Genomic DNA, 16,074 nt, shown 5'->3' on the forward strand with positions numbered 1-16,074 from the left:
AGATTGAGGAGAACAGACTTGGCCTAAGGGTGGGCACTGGAAAGGAATAATTGATCACGATAATCAATTTCCTTGAAATTCTGCTTTTTTAAAAATTTTGTTTTAAAATTCCACTTATACATTGATATATATTACAATAAACCCACAAACCCTCCCCAACTTTCAGAAAAAATGCAATATTATGTTAGTTTATTCTTTGGTGAGTTTGAAACTATTAAACTTTGTGAATATAGACTGCCATTCATATAAAGGAAATTCTACATTTCCAAATTAATTTCACATTGATAATATCAAACATTTAGTTACTAAGATTTTCAAATATAATAAGCTGAGATCCCTGTTAGATAAATTTTCATTGTAACATAGGATCCAAGTTAAATAATTGTATTTGAGCTGCAGGTGTGTCATCTGTAAAAATAATTAGATGCATTTTAATCTACTAGTGTTCAATTTTGGATATGACCACCACAAATATCTCCAAGTACCTTTTCTGTTGAATATATGCCAGGATAACATGGAAGGCTAAATAAACTCTTAATAGAACTTTTCATTGGATTGTTCTGTTCCTAAATGATTTAATGAATGCTTTTGTCTATAGTCATACTTTTTTTAAAACATGTTGAGATTTAATCTAATATGTGTTTAAATATTCCAGGGTCTGTTTGTGGGCTCAGTGGTAGTAACATTCATAGCAGTGATATATGGTAACAGGCATCCTAAAGTTTTTTCCATTGATATAGTTTGAAATGGTGAATCTGTATTAAAATTGAAATAATTTGTTTAATACAATAAGTAGGTGAATTCAATGTTATTATGCTCTGTGATCCAATGAATTATTTAATTAATTCAGCTCTAGGGGTAAGATTACTATCTGAAATATAATTCTATAAAGGCTCATGAGAAGAAAAGATCTTTGATAGTCCTATGTAGTCAGTCAGATAAAGCAAAACAAAACCAAACAAAATGCATATTTGGAATTTGCTGTTTGATTTTTTGACATTACATTTTCTTTTATATTTATATCTGATTAAGTTCTTGAATTATATAATTGAAGCCGAGTTGGCAGCTTGAGTTGCCAGATATTACTAATTATATTTGTAATAGTAGTCTGATTGTTCAAATTCCAGTTTGCATAATTAATAGAGGTATGTACAAAAATAGTGTTGGCTCTCTAATATTATGTCTTATTTTGCCAGGCAGTCTAATCATGATGTTGGCAGACTCCTTAAGGAACCTCCTCAAAATAAATCCATATTTATTTTATTATACTATTTGAACTGAGTAGAACAGAAAAGAACTTTGACTAAAAGAGACTGATTAGAATATATTTTAAATTGAATAAGTTAATTCAACTAGCAAAAGATAAGTTTATGTGGTGCCATTTTATAATGATTTATTTTAAAAGTATACACATTTATTATTTGCTCATCTACAATATATTCTGAATTAATAATGTAAAATCATCCAAAATATTTTAGCTTACTAACAGAAGGCATTTTTTTTATTTTTGTTATTATATGAAGTTAATGAAAATAATTTGGAGTTGTCATTGTTAATTTAGTAACTGATTAAATCTTTGATGGAATCTAAAGCAGCTAAAGTTCTGCTTATTGAAATTTCTGGATTTGATATTATAATAAGTAATCACCTGCAAAGATATTTAATTTTATATTTTGATTAGTAATAGAAATTGGACTAATTAATATATCTTTTTTCGTAAATATTCTAATATGGGATTGAAACAACATATCATGGAAATGATCAATAAAGACATAAGTAACCTTTAAACTCTGGACCCAATCCAGTTTTTTTTTTTTTCAAGGGAGAAGGTCACCAAGGCAATGGATGATGAGAAAATTGTGCATACCACCTACCTGGAACTGGCTAAGGTGCTCAATACAATGCCCCAGTCAGGTATAGTTGATAATCTCACATAACTGGACATATCCCCCTACCTAGCTTACTGGATTGCCAGTGGGCTTACAGGCAGGATCCAGGAATCCAGGATTGGTGATACCACCTCCAATAACAGATCATTCACCAGCAAGGTACCACAGGGCTCCATGCTGGGACCACTCCTATGTGGCATCTACTTCTTGGAAGTAAAGGTTAATGTCAAGTGTCTGTAGCTGACCAAGTTCACAGATGACTGCAAATTGGGAGCTATTATGGATTCTCTGCATGACACTAACATCTTACAAAAGGGTCTAATACAGACAAATGACTGGTTCCAAAGTCATGGATTAAAACTCAATGCTAAGAAATGCATTATAGGGCTGTTTGCAAAAACTGCCACCCTGGCTAATTACTCCATCGACAGACACCTCTAAGAGCTAACCCAGTAGACTAATGTGGGAACATGTGTAGACAGTAATCTGGCCTTTGGCCAACATGTGACCAAGGTAGTAAGAAACCCATTCTATGTCACCCGACTTATAAGTAAGAGCATGGCATCCAGGTTCAAGAACGTCTTTTATTTGGCCTTTATCAGACCCATCATTGAGTATAATGCCCCCTTCAGTATGTATCTGACCAGACATTTGCAACTGTTGGAATGCCTACAAAGGTTCCTTGCTAGGAAAATCCAGAGTATAAACACATTGTCCTATATGGATCGCCTTAAAGCCCTGTCTGTATATTATATCAACTACAGGTTAATGAGAGGAGATCTATGCTTTGCATACAGTGCATGCTCAGATCCAGCTCTGATTGACTTTCTGCATATCTGCAAAATGAACAATATCAGAACCACTAGTTCCAAGAATTTAAAGATGTGGTGAAGCAGATATGTGTCACAGAGGGTCTACCTGAGAAGGCCGACAAGTGAAATCACCGATGAGATGACTGACACTGGAAGACCGACAGTGGAAATACCCGACAAGTGGAAATCCTGACGCTGAAAGCACGACATGCGAAATGAGAGTGACTGTGTAAGTGTGTGATAGTGACGGACTTTTGGGTTAGGGTGCGGGTACGGTAAGTGTGCAATAGGGACGGACTTTAGGGTTAGGGTGCAGGTAAGGTAAGTGTGCGATAGTGATCGACTTTAGGGTTAAGGTGCGGGTAAGGTAAGTGTGCGATAGTGACGGACCTTAGGGTTAGGGTTTGGGTTAAGGTTAGCGCATAGATAGTTGTGTATGTAAGGTTAAGTGTAGGTTTATCAGGTTTTTGGTGTGGTTGTGTTGTGTGTGTGTTTTTCGGAACAGGGAATTTGTTTGTGCTAACTGTCGGGATTGTGCTTTGTCGGGCATGTGAACTGTCATGTTTTTGCACTTTCATTGTTGTGGTGTCGGTGATTTCATTGTCGGCCTTTTGAGCTTTCGGTGTTGTCAGGTAGATCCGTCACAGAATATCCCCATCCATGTGAAGCAGAGTCCATCCCTAACTCTATTTAACAGTAACCTTGACCAGTGGATGGGAAATTGGAAAATCACCCTGGGTCTGGCCCCTGTGTTTGTCATAGACAGAGGCAGACAGTAAGCCACAAAATAACATACACCCCCCCATGATGTAATGTAATCTCTAGAAACATCCTAATGAACACACCCCCTCCTAATAAACACCCATGATACATAGGGACACAATTAGGTTGGACTGTATGGCTAATCATATAATGGCCCTGGTGGTATATGAAAAGGGAAGGTGATAGAGGGTAACCTTGTCTGGCTTCACACTTTTTTATTAAGGTGTCAGAAGTCATTCTATTATTTTTTAAATAACAGTATTGTTGAACAGAGCTTTTATTATATTAAGGATTGAAGATGATAAATTTAATTTAAGTAAATGTTTAAAAAAGTCTCTGTTTACCAAATCAAAAGCTTTCTCAGACTCAAAAGATATAAAAGCTGCTGGTAAAGTATTTGCATTTGTGTTATTTTTATAATGAAGAAAAATAGTCTGTAATACATAATTTATTGTAGTCATTTTTTCTGGAATAAACCTAAATTGATACGAATGTAGAAAATTCACAGTTTTATTTATCAGGAATTTGTTTAATAATTGTGACTTACTTTTGTAATCCAAATTATGAAGGGCTATATGACAATGCGTTCTTGGTTCTATGAGGTCTTTTCTGAGTTTTAATATCAAAACTAGACTCACTAAAGGGAAACGGGGTCTAAATGTGGCAAAGTGGCAAATGGACTAATAATTGTTCATAGGTTAATAGATTCATAGATTTATACCGGGCTAACAACCGCTAGGGTCTTTACAAGCCTAACCATGCAATACAAACCAGTTTTGTCCCCAAGTTGCTTGGATGCCTAAATGGTGAGGTATGTTCCTAAGTATCCCTATAATAAGGATTATGTGGGGAGGTTATGTTAGATGGGGATTAATTTACTTACTGTTGACCTCTGTCCATCAGGTATATGGGGGCAGAACAGGGGTGAATTTGTGATTTCCTATCCAGTGATCAAGATTTCTTTTGAATAGGGTCAGGGATTATTCCACAGTGAAGGGATCCTTTCACTCACATATCAATCTCTCCAACATGTTCTGCTTATGTCATAGGCAAAGTTCAGGTCCTTGGAGCTAGTGTTCTGGTGCTGTTTACTTTGCAGATGTGCAAGAGATTCATCAGAGTTAGATCCTAGGGTTCCTTATATCCTAGACATAGATCACCTCTCAGTAACCTGTAGGAGACTGAGTACAGAGACAGGGCCTTAAGGTGATCTGTGTAGGACAGGGTATTCATACCCTGTATTCTCCTGATGAGGAACCTTTGAGGGCACTCCAAATGTTGCAAGTGTTTGGTTAGGTACCTGTCAAAGTGGGCATTGTACTCAATGATGGGTCTGATAAGGGCTAGGTAGAGTGGTGCTATAACTTCCTTGGACCTGGATGCCATACTCTTGATTATGAGTTGGCGACACAGAATGATTTCCTTATTATCTTTGCTACTTGTTGGCCAAATGCCAGATTACTGTTTACATATGTTCCCAGATCCCTAGATATTGGGTCAACTCTTAGGGTCCTTTATCAATGGATTAATAAGCTTGGTTGGATAATTTCCCAGAGGACACTATAATGCATTTCTTTGGCACTGCTCATTTGTTTGTGTTAGACTGTTTTGTAGAATGTTGCTATCATGGAGGAAATCTATGACAGTTCCCAATTTACAATCATCTGCGAACTTGGTGAGCCAGAGGCCTTTGACATGTAGATGCCAAACAGGAGTGGGCACAACATGGAGTCCTGGGGTACTCTGCTGGTGAGCAGTCTCCTGGTAGAAGTGTTCTCATCAATCCCAAATTCTTGGGTCCTGTCATCCAGCCAGAAATCCAATGAGGTATGTATGGATTTATGCCTAGTTATGAGAGTTTGTCAACAATAACTTAGTGGGGTATTGAACTGAATACCTTGGCTAAGTCAAGGTAGGCAGTGTGCATCATTTTCCCATCATCCATAGCCTTGGCGACCCTCTCAAAGAAGTCTGCCAGGTTGAGTAGGTAAGACTTTCCCTTAACAAAGCCAAAGTGGGATGGACTCAGTGTTTGTAGGCTGCCAATGTCCTTGTTTATCATTTCCATGATAATTTGTTCCATGGCTTTGCATTTCAGACTTGTCAAACTGGTGGGTCTGTAGTTCTCAGGGTCAGTTGATAGTCCACCCTTATGAAGAGGGATGACCATTGCGGCCCTCCATTTAAGTGGCACATAACTTATCTTGAGGCTATAGTTGGAGTGCCTCAAGTGGTACTGATAGGTCTTGTTTTAGGCTATTTAGGAGGTGACCAGGGATATTGTTAGGGCACACTGAAGCAGTATTTTTGGCCTTAGCGAGCACCACCAGGACCTGTTCCCCAGAGGGATATGCTAGAAGGGATTTCACAGGGGTAGTGGTGGGAGTGAAGTTAAATTTATCAGCCAGTAGATTTGCTATGTAACTTTGGTCAGTGAAGGTTGTACAATTTGTCACCAGTTCTTCACACTGCTAAGTATTACCTTTAAGGTTCCTGACATAGCTGAAGAATGCATTGTGATTGTCCTTAGCCTGTGGGGCTATCGTGACATTGTAATTGGCCTTGTTGGACTTTATTAAACTTCTTAGTTTCTTAATTTATTTGAATAAGAAAGCTCTTGTCTCTATGAAAGTTGTTCTTTCTGATTCTAGACATGACTTTTTTATTTTCTTATATCATGTTAAGGTAAGGATTTCACCAATGTAGTTCATTTTTGGTTATAGATCTGGGCTTATCTCTGGTAGGTACAGCAATCTCAGTGCAGTCATTTACATGTTTCTACAGGGATTCTATAAATAATTCTACATAGGTAGCTGTGATCTTGGGGTTTGTGGGAGCTGTGAATACTGACAAACTGCCACTTAGGACGTATTTTGCTTTAGAATAATTTCTAACTATTATAGGTTTAATTGGGTTTTCTGGGCTGATTTTTGTTTTGAGGGAGACAGCTTTGTGGTCTGACCTCACTAATGAGGACATGATGCAGGGGCTGCAATGCTCTCCCATGTTGGCAGATACTAGGTCCAATATGTTTGATCCTTTGGTTGGAGTCCACAGTATCTGGTCCAGGATATTTGTGTTGATAAAGTCTAGGAAACATTGTTCCTGTGAGTTACAGGCAGTGTTTGTTTCCCAGTCTACAGAGGGGTAGTTAATGTCTCCAATGAATAGGCTATTTGGTTGGATAGTGAGCACCTTAAGTAGGTCTAGGTAAGAGTTGTGAGACTAGTGGGTCATAGAGGGTGAACAGTAGGTTGCCAGGACATAGTAAGGAACCTTTTCTATGGAGACTTGGATGTGGATGAACTCCAGGGCATCATCATGTTTAACCAACCTGGAGTTGTATTTGTTGTTAATGTAGATCAAGACACCTCCACCCTTAGCCTCTGTTGGAGCTGCTGTTGGTCTAAATGTGTAGAAGGCACTGAAGCTGCCCACCTCCGGAGTACATTGTGTCACTCTTGGTGACAACAGATGTCTACATTCCCCAGAGTGAGGAGAGCTTGTAGGGAGTGGAATTTCTTGTTTAGACTCTGAGCATTGAGCAATAACACCTTAAGGGTACTTTGATTTTTTCTTTTGCTATGTAGTCTTGTTATTTTGAAATTGCCTAAAAAGGTTCTAAGGGAGTGGCTAAAGTTTTAGCCAATATCTGAAAGCCCAGGGGACAGGGGAAGACCATCCTTGGCAAAGCAATGTGGCCTGTTAACCATGCCCCACTCCCATGCTGATACATACTGGATTTGTCTGGAGTGACACTCCTGTCCATACTGTGACATTATCATTGCTGAATGTACAATGTTGCTCAGTGCAAGGCATGTACCGGTCTGTGACAATATTCAGAGAGATCCATAGTGTCTCTTTTAATTTATTCCACTGAGGTTTGTCTCAGGTCATTTACATCCACATGTATGTCCCTCATTGGTAAGATCAGACCAGAAATTAATCTCACTGGACATCCATATCCCATCCCCACCCCCAGCCAAGGAAATCACGGTGAAAAATTTCTCAAAAGCAAATTTCACACTTCTCAAAACTGAGGTGGAATCCTTAAAAGCCACTGGGCCAGTGGAAAATACTGCCCAAACAGCAGAATCCTTTACAAATGCATTCTATGGACACCTACAGGAATGCATGGATCATGTTATCCCAAATAAAACCAAGACTCACTCCTCCAAAGGCAGGAGACCAGTCTGGTGGACCCCGGCCATAAATAAGCTATACAACAGAAGGAGGAAGCTACTACATGATAGAGCAAAATCCCGAAAAGGGAAGGCATCTCTGATCAGTACTAGCAAGAAATTATGATCCCTCATAAAATTATCTAAGGCCAGCTTCAAAAGAAAAATTGCACAAGACACTAAAGATAATCACAAGGCCTTATTTAGTTATGTCAGGAATCTGGGGGGCAACTCCTAGATATGCTCTGAGTTAGTACAAAATGACAAAAAATACACTGATCCCACAGACATTGCCAACATCCTGGCAGACAGGTTCAGTGCAAACTTTTCCCCCTCTTCCCCCCAAAAGACCAAATGTCTATCCCAACAGAATGTAGCCTCCCTGACATCACAAATGCACAGGTGAGAGCTGCCCTCTCCAAAGCAAAAAACACAGCATCAGTGGGACCAGACGGTGTCCCAGGTTGCGTCTTACACGAGCTCCAAGAAGAACTAAACCCTCACATAAAGTCACTATTCAGTCTCAGCCTTGCTACAGGATATGTACCCAAGGAATGGCATACAGCAACAGTGGTCCCGTTCCACAAAGGTGGTGTCACAACGGACCCAGGAAACTATCGCCCTATAAGCCTGACTAGTCTGGTCTGCAAAGCTATGGAGTGTATCATCATTGAACTCATAAACAAGGACATTGGTAACCTCCAGACACTGGATCCCACCCAATTTGGCTTTGTTAAGGGCAGATCTTGCCTCTTGAACCTGGTCAACTTCTTTGAAACAGTTACCAAGGCCATAGATGAAGGGAAGGTAGTCCACACAGCCTACCTGGACCTTGCAAAAGACTTTGACATAATACCCCACTCGGGCATCATAAATAAGCTCACCAGCTTAAATATCAACCCCTATGTCACAAGATGGGTTGCAAACTGGCTCAGGGATAGAACCCACATGGTCAGTATTGCAGGTGCCATGTCAGACTCCAAACCAGTTACAAGTAGCGTCCCACAAGGCTTAGTCCTGGGACCTCTCTTGTTCAGTATATACTTCTCTGAGGTACAGGCTAATATGGGAGGACTATGGCTGACCAAGTTCGCAGATGACTGCAAGCTGGGCACCATAATCAACTCTCCGACTGACACAAGCATCCTCCAAAAAGGTCTCACAGAGACGGATAACTGGTGCCAGAGCCATGGCCTTAAGCTAAATGCCAAAAAGTGCATAGTCATCCCCTTCGGGAAAAACAAAGTGCCCAAAAATTACCACATAGGTGGTAATCCATTAAAATCTGGAAGAAGTAATTAGGGATTTGGGGACCCAAGTAGATAGAAACCTCTCTTTTGACAATCACGTTGCCAGAGTGGTTAGAAAGACCTTCTATATAGCCCACCTTATCACGAAAGGGTTCACATCTAGAACAAGAGAGGTCATTGTGCCCCTCTACTCATCACTCATCAGGCCCATAATTGAATACAATGCCCCATTTGGGATGTACCTTACCCGACACCTGCAGCAACTGGAGAGGCCCCAAAAGTACCTCACCAAGAGGATCAATGGACTCAAACAGATGCCCTATGCAGTTCGGCTAAAGAAACTCCAGCTCTACTCAGTTGCTTACCGCCTACTCAGAGGTGATCTATGCCTGACGTATAAAGCCATGTCCAACCCAGAATTAATGGACATGCTCCACCTCAGGAAATCGAAATTCCTTAGAGCTACATGCTCCAGGGACTTAAACCTCAGCACAGAAATAAATAGGACATGCTGGAGGGACAGATTCATATCCCAGAGGCTGCCCTCACTTTGGAACAGAATCCCAGTCCATGTTAGGCAGAGCCCCTCACTGACCCTCTTCAAGAGAAATCTTGACGAGTGGATGGGAGATCATAAGTTCACCCCTGGGATCTCTTCTGTGTCCCTGCTAGACAGGGGCACAGTAAACTAACCTTAAAAGGGCTATCTTCTGTGACCTACTCTACAGAGGCACAGTAAACCAATCTAAAAGGGTGGTGAAAGCCAAACACACTCTGGCTAGGCTTGAAATGCCCCAGGGCAGATAGCCTAGTATAAACCTATGAACCTATGATAAAAATTTAGGCAATATTTCTTTCAGAAAAAAATTATAAAATTCAATTGGAATGCTCTTTGGTCTGGGGGCTTTCCTGTCTGCAAATAACAACATAGAATATCTTCTACCTTTTTAAAGATGTTTTCAATTCAGATAGTTTAAAACTTTTTTGACCATAATTATCTAAAAAGTTATTTATTTTTTCATTTTTCGAGGGATATGAAGTTGAATATATATCATAAAAAGTAGCAAATACTTCTATATTGTTTATTAGTTTTTTTTTATTATTGGTCTGAATTTTTTGTTCTGCGTAAAAGTATTGGATTTGATTTTAAATAAATCTTTGAAAAAAGATCCATGACATTCTACAAAATGGTATCTGTCTTTTTTTTTTATTGTATTGCTTCTGTTTTACCAAGAGACAGAAATAGCTGATCCCATTATTAATGCAGTTTAGAGCATTGGTGTATATATTTATCATAGTTAATACACATTAGCTGATTTAGGATTAAAATTTGTTCTGGTAATTTATTGATTTCTCCTATTTGATATTTTGTTGCATTGTTAGTTGAAAACGAATATCCACTGTATATATGTTTTAAATGCCACCTGTGTTAAAGTATTAGTCTCTTTTGTTTGATTCCACTCCCAAAATAAATAAATTATGATCAATGTTATACATGCAAAATAACTTGGCTCATCTGTTTTGCAAAATTATAGTATTGCTTATCTAAAGATATTGGTGTTGTAGAGCAGCTTGTATTGTTTTTGTGCTTGCATTGCTTGCCATAGTGCTGTTTCTACTGCTGTAATCCCTGTTCTGTTTTATTTCAAGCACTTCTCTTTGTTGTCTCATCAACTTGTCCCCATTCTTTTTTTACCTTGTCTGTTAAAGTCTCACCTTCTATTTCATAATTTTAGATTCTTTAAACTTGTCGTATATTTTCCCTCCCAGCCAACTGAAGTTATAAAGTCTTACAGAACTACTACCAGCTGAAATAATGCATATAATGGAGAAAGATTTACTTTCCCTTTTTTGTGTGTGCTTTTAGTTTTTGCACCCTTAAAAAGGACTACTCAGTTAGACCATAGCTGTAGTTTGGTGTTTTTGGCTCTGTAGTTATCAAGGATGTTGCTAATTGAGGCAATAAGCTAATAACTTTCAACTGTAGTCACCCCCCCCGCTTCCCTGATGTTCTTATACTTTTGTTTCCATCTGCACAATGTGTCCCATTATATGAATTCTTATTTTATGTGAACGTACTTGGGTATTATCGTTAACTGCCCTGGAATGTCTGTTTAATTTAATTTTCCATTATCGTAAGCTGACAAGCAAATATAAATAAATACATAAATTTTTCTTCTCCTATTTGATAATCCTTCTCAGGCACGGGCAACCCTCACAAATGAGATGAGCAACTGCAGACTGTCTGACTAACATAAGCATGGGGGTGTGGCTTGTTTTGCTCTGCTCCCACCCTCAATTCACCAGCCACCCCCAGATTCTGAGTTATCCTTTCTGTACCACATCCTCAAATTTCATTATCTGACCAACCTCTTAAAACCACACAAAGCATCCAAACACCTACCCTTTCCACAGATATTCTACTAAATGTTGTACTCCAATCAGGACACACAAGCTCAAGTCAATGCACATCATCACACCTCTAAACACAACCTGCTAACCCACTACTATAATACTTACCATCTCAGCCATACTGTGTCCACTCCACTCTAAATTCATACCAAAAAAAAAAAAAAACACATTAGAGGTCCCTACATATTTCACATAATATATTGTTAAGTCTGTACCACCAGAACATTCTTCCAGCACTAACACAGATTTATTTAGGCTCATTCTTCACATAAATGTACACTCCCAACCCACCCACTTTCTCTCCAGTCATGATATATTCACTAGTACCCACTCTTTCCTTCCTCTTAATCCTCACCCATCTACCATTCTATCACTTATGCACTCTGTCACATCTTTCAATCCCCACATCCTGTACCTTGCTAACAAAACCCATAAAGTACCACTTGACCTCACTAGACATAGCTCCTACTTTATTCCTTCTCAAAGTTGTAGATTTCCTTAAGTATAAATAAACCTTCACACCTCCAAAACTAACAAACTCAGTCTGAAAAGAAAATTAAAATGTCATCAATCTATTACTATATCTCCCAAAACTTAAAACGCAGTGGTAACATGCACCCTAACCCTGGCCCAGTCGCTACCCCTCACTTATCTTACCCTACTACCTATATTGGTCCAATCTCTTCCTTACAATACTCCCCAAACTCTTCTTTTCTAGTTAATAGTCATATTAACATTAGAAGCATCCACAACAAGCTACTAGATTTCCATGCATGGCTTGCCTTACATTCAACCGACAGTGTAGTAACCACAGAGACATTTTGAAACAAAATATAATGAAATACTCCCACCAGAATATAACATACGCAGGGCAGACAAAAAACATAAATTGCAATACTCTGTAAAAACACTCTACAGCTCACCCTGTCATCTGTAACCCCTCTCCCCAATTCAATGAAAATTAAATCCTCATATCTACACTCAAACTAAATCAACATAAATCCTTGTACATAACAGGAGCTCTCTGCTGGGTAGCATCCAACATCCCCCACAAACAAATATTATTAAGTGAGCTGAATACTAACTCTCTCTCTCTCTCTGTCTCTTTCCACTAACAACCCCATCTCTTCCATAAATCTCTGTGGACTAATACAACTGATCATCACTCCAACTTGGCTTCAATGATAAAAAATAACAGACGTGCCACAATAGAATGGATACTCACTTCTATGCCAGGTAAAATCTCTAACTCCAGGACCTTCTCAGACTCTTTTTAAGTGGTCATCTCCCTATATTTGCCATAAGAAAGCAAACAAAAAGCCAGAAACAATACCAGATTCATGTGACTCATTACCTGTCAAACTTCAACAAAGGCACATTCATCTTATACCAAAAACAGTATAACTGGACGAACCTAAAGCATCTAACACTTGATGATGCTGTATCTCACTTCAATAATATATTCCTAAAAGCTGTATATGAAGTGGCTACACTTAGAAAAAAATAAGTTAAGTCAAATTGTGCCCTCTGGCTCTGCAGAAGTACAAAACATCTCATGAAATTTAGAAATGCTGCTTAGAAAACGTGGCCCACCAACAAAACTCAGCCAAACTATCAGAAATTCAGAGAACTTAAGAAAAGTAGCCAAATGCCAAACTAAGTTAGACAAAAACATACTACACTGACCTTCAAAATAAAAGTGATCAGAACCCCAGATTATTCTATTTTTCATAAATCAGCTTCTAAATCCTAGCCATCCCACACAGCTTTCACCTACACTGAAAACTAATAACTCAGCTGACATTAACTATAACTTTATTAATCCTTACAAAACCGCTCTACTCAAAACAATGCCATGAATACATTGCAAACAACTCCCCATACTCTATCTCTTTCTAGCCAGTCTCCACTGCTATAATCATAAAACTACTACTTAATCCAAAACCCACCTCCCTATCACCAGGTAATCGGCCTGGTGAGTATCTAAAAACAGCAGCAGAGGCCATAGCGTAACCTGTCACAGTTCTAATAAACTATTGTATCAATGACTATTTTGTACCTTTATTATGGAAAAAATGTTACGTCCTGTCTCCCCTACCAAGAAGTAGTGCATTCAGACCCAGTTCCTATACTATATCACACAAAACACACTCCTCTTTCCTTCACAGCATACTTTTCTTCCCCACCACAGTACATCTGCCTCCATCCATAATTTCACCAATACTGTTAACACAAAGATAAGTGATGGTAAACTTATATCTGGTCTCTTTCTTGATCTGTCCAATTTCAGAACTGCTACTCACCCTATACTCTTACAAAAACTTTCCAGTCTAGGCCTTGACAATTCCTCTCTATCCTGGTTTTCCAGTTTTCTCTTACAGACTCCAAGCAGTAAAGTGGCTCACTGACATCTCATCCTTTCCCCCTGTTGCAGTTGGTGTCCCACAAGGATCCAGACTGGGACAAATCCTGTTCATCATCTTTGTTAATGACCTTGATCTAGCCAGTAAGAAAGCTACCTTAGTACAGTACGCTGATGATTCTGCCATCATCTGCTTAGCAAACAACCTTGATTCCCATCAAAAACTGACCCAGAAATCCTTCACTTCTATAGAAAACTGACTGACTACCTCCCAGCTATTCCCAAACCCTAAAAAAACAAAACTAATTATCTTCACTCCCATACACTTCTCAGTAAAGAAAGCATCCTTCACTATTACCTCTTCTAACAATACCAAAATGGAACTTGTCACATAAATTAAACTACTAGGAATTTGCATAGACGAAGGCCTAAAGTTTGACTTCCATATTGAATATACAGTGAAAAAACACCAAAAACCTAAACACTGTCTATAAGGCATCAGGTCAAACCACAAAGAGATACACAACCAAAGCTAGGCTTGAACTCAGAACCTTTAGATCACAAAACCAGCATTTTTACCACTTTACTACAGAGCCATTATTATCCCTTTTTGTTGGGAGACCCCAACCTTTCTTCTTCTTTTTCTTTAAAAAAGAAATTTTAAAAATATCTCCCAGAAGCCTTTATCCCTAAAAGAGAAAAAGGCTAATTTATCAAGTTATTGTTTATAGTTTCCCCATTATGGTATGGTTATTGGAAAACATTTAGTGTAGAAAGTTCCATTTGTACTTCTTCTACAGTAAGTTCTTATATTTCATTTGTACAACTGCAGGAAATGGAATTCAGGATGATATTCCTACAAGCCATAGTTGTTTTCACAAATTAGCAAATGATTTTCTTTTTTTACTACTTTGTTAGGCAAGTCTTGGAAAATCATAACAAATGCTTAATTAAAATGAAATTCCTTGCCTTTTGTGTGGCATAAGTTGAGATCCCTCATCAAATCCTCTAAAGCTAGCTATGAAAGCAGAATTGCAGCAGATAGTAAAGACAACCACAAGGCCTTCTATAGTTAGGTAAAGAATCTCCACGGCAATACCCAGATTTGCTCTGAGCTACTGGACAATGGTACCTCCTATACCAAGCCAACAGATATTGCCAATATACTGGCCGACAGATTCAGTGCCAACTTTACCCCCAAAGGACCAATCACAATACCAGTAGATTGCCAGGCACCCAGTATTACTGCTCCACAGGTTAAACCAGGACTGTCCAAAGCCAAGAATGCAGCTTCTATGGGACCTGGCAATATCCCTGGCTGTGTTCTGCATGAACTACAGAGTGAACTGGCACCTCACATGTGTGCCCTGTTCAATCACAGCCTCACCTCAGGCTTTTTCTCTACCAAATGGCGCACTGCTACAGTCATCCCTCTCTACAAAGGAGGAGCAACTACAGATCCTGGGAACTATCACTCCATTCGCCTGATGAGTCTGATATGGAAAGCTATGGAACGCATCATCATGGACCTAATAAACAAGGATATAGGGAATCTCCAGACTCTGGATCCTATACAGTTTGGTTTTGTGGCGTTATAAGATATCTGGGAACACAGGTTGACAACAAACTCTCTTTTGACCACCACATTGCCACTGTGGTCAGAAAGTCCTTCTATGGGGCACATCTCATTATCTCGTTATTAAGGGTTTTGCATCCAGGAAGAAAGAGGTCATTGTCTCCCTCTACTCTTTCCTCATTAGGCCAGTCATCTAATACAATGCCCCATTTGGCATGTACCTCACTAGACACCTGCAACAACTGGAGAGGCCACAAAAGTACCTCACAAAGAGGATCCTAGGCCTTAAACACTTGTCCTATATGGACAGACTCAAAAAACTCCAACTATTCTCTGTCTCATATTGCCTACTTAGAGGCGATCTCTGCTTTACTTACTAAGCCATATCTGACCCAGCTCTGTTAGAAATGCTACATCTAAAGAAATCCCAATCCCACAACATGCTCCAGAGACCTTAACCTCATTACCACAAGCAACAGAACATGCTGGAGGGACAGGTTCATAACCCAGAGACTACCCATGCTATGGAATAGACTTCCCATACATGTCAAACAGAGCACCTCACTGGCCCTCTTCAAGAGAAATCTTGATGAGTGGACGTGCAACAGAAAATTCACCCTGGGGATCACTTCAGTGGCTTTACATGACAGAGGCAAAGGGAACTAAGGTCGGGTGGCACGTTGCCAGGGTAATCCTGTGGGCTAGGCTTGTAAAGGCTCCAGGACCATTAGCCTGGTACACACCTATGAACCTATAAAGAAATCAGATTTCTATCCTGTAATGAACAGAATCTAACAAAAACTTCCAAATAGGACCAGGTTTAGGAGGAC

At 39.2% G+C, this 16,074-nt stretch overlaps 1 protein-coding gene across 1 annotated transcript in view; it reads left to right on the top strand.

Annotated features, from left to right (window-relative positions):
• The window catches only part of LOC122803364 (protein mab-21-like 3), a 425,581-nt gene that overhangs the window by 313,398 nt on the left and 96,109 nt on the right, over positions 1-16,074 (top strand). The window lies entirely within an intron of this gene.

This window comes from Protopterus annectens, chromosome 5.part1, assembly GCF_019279795.1.
Source record: "Protopterus annectens isolate FY-2018-M chromosome 5.part1, PAN1.0, whole genome shotgun sequence".
Classification (NCBI taxonomy): Eukaryota; Metazoa; Chordata; order Ceratodontiformes; family Protopteridae; genus Protopterus; species Protopterus annectens.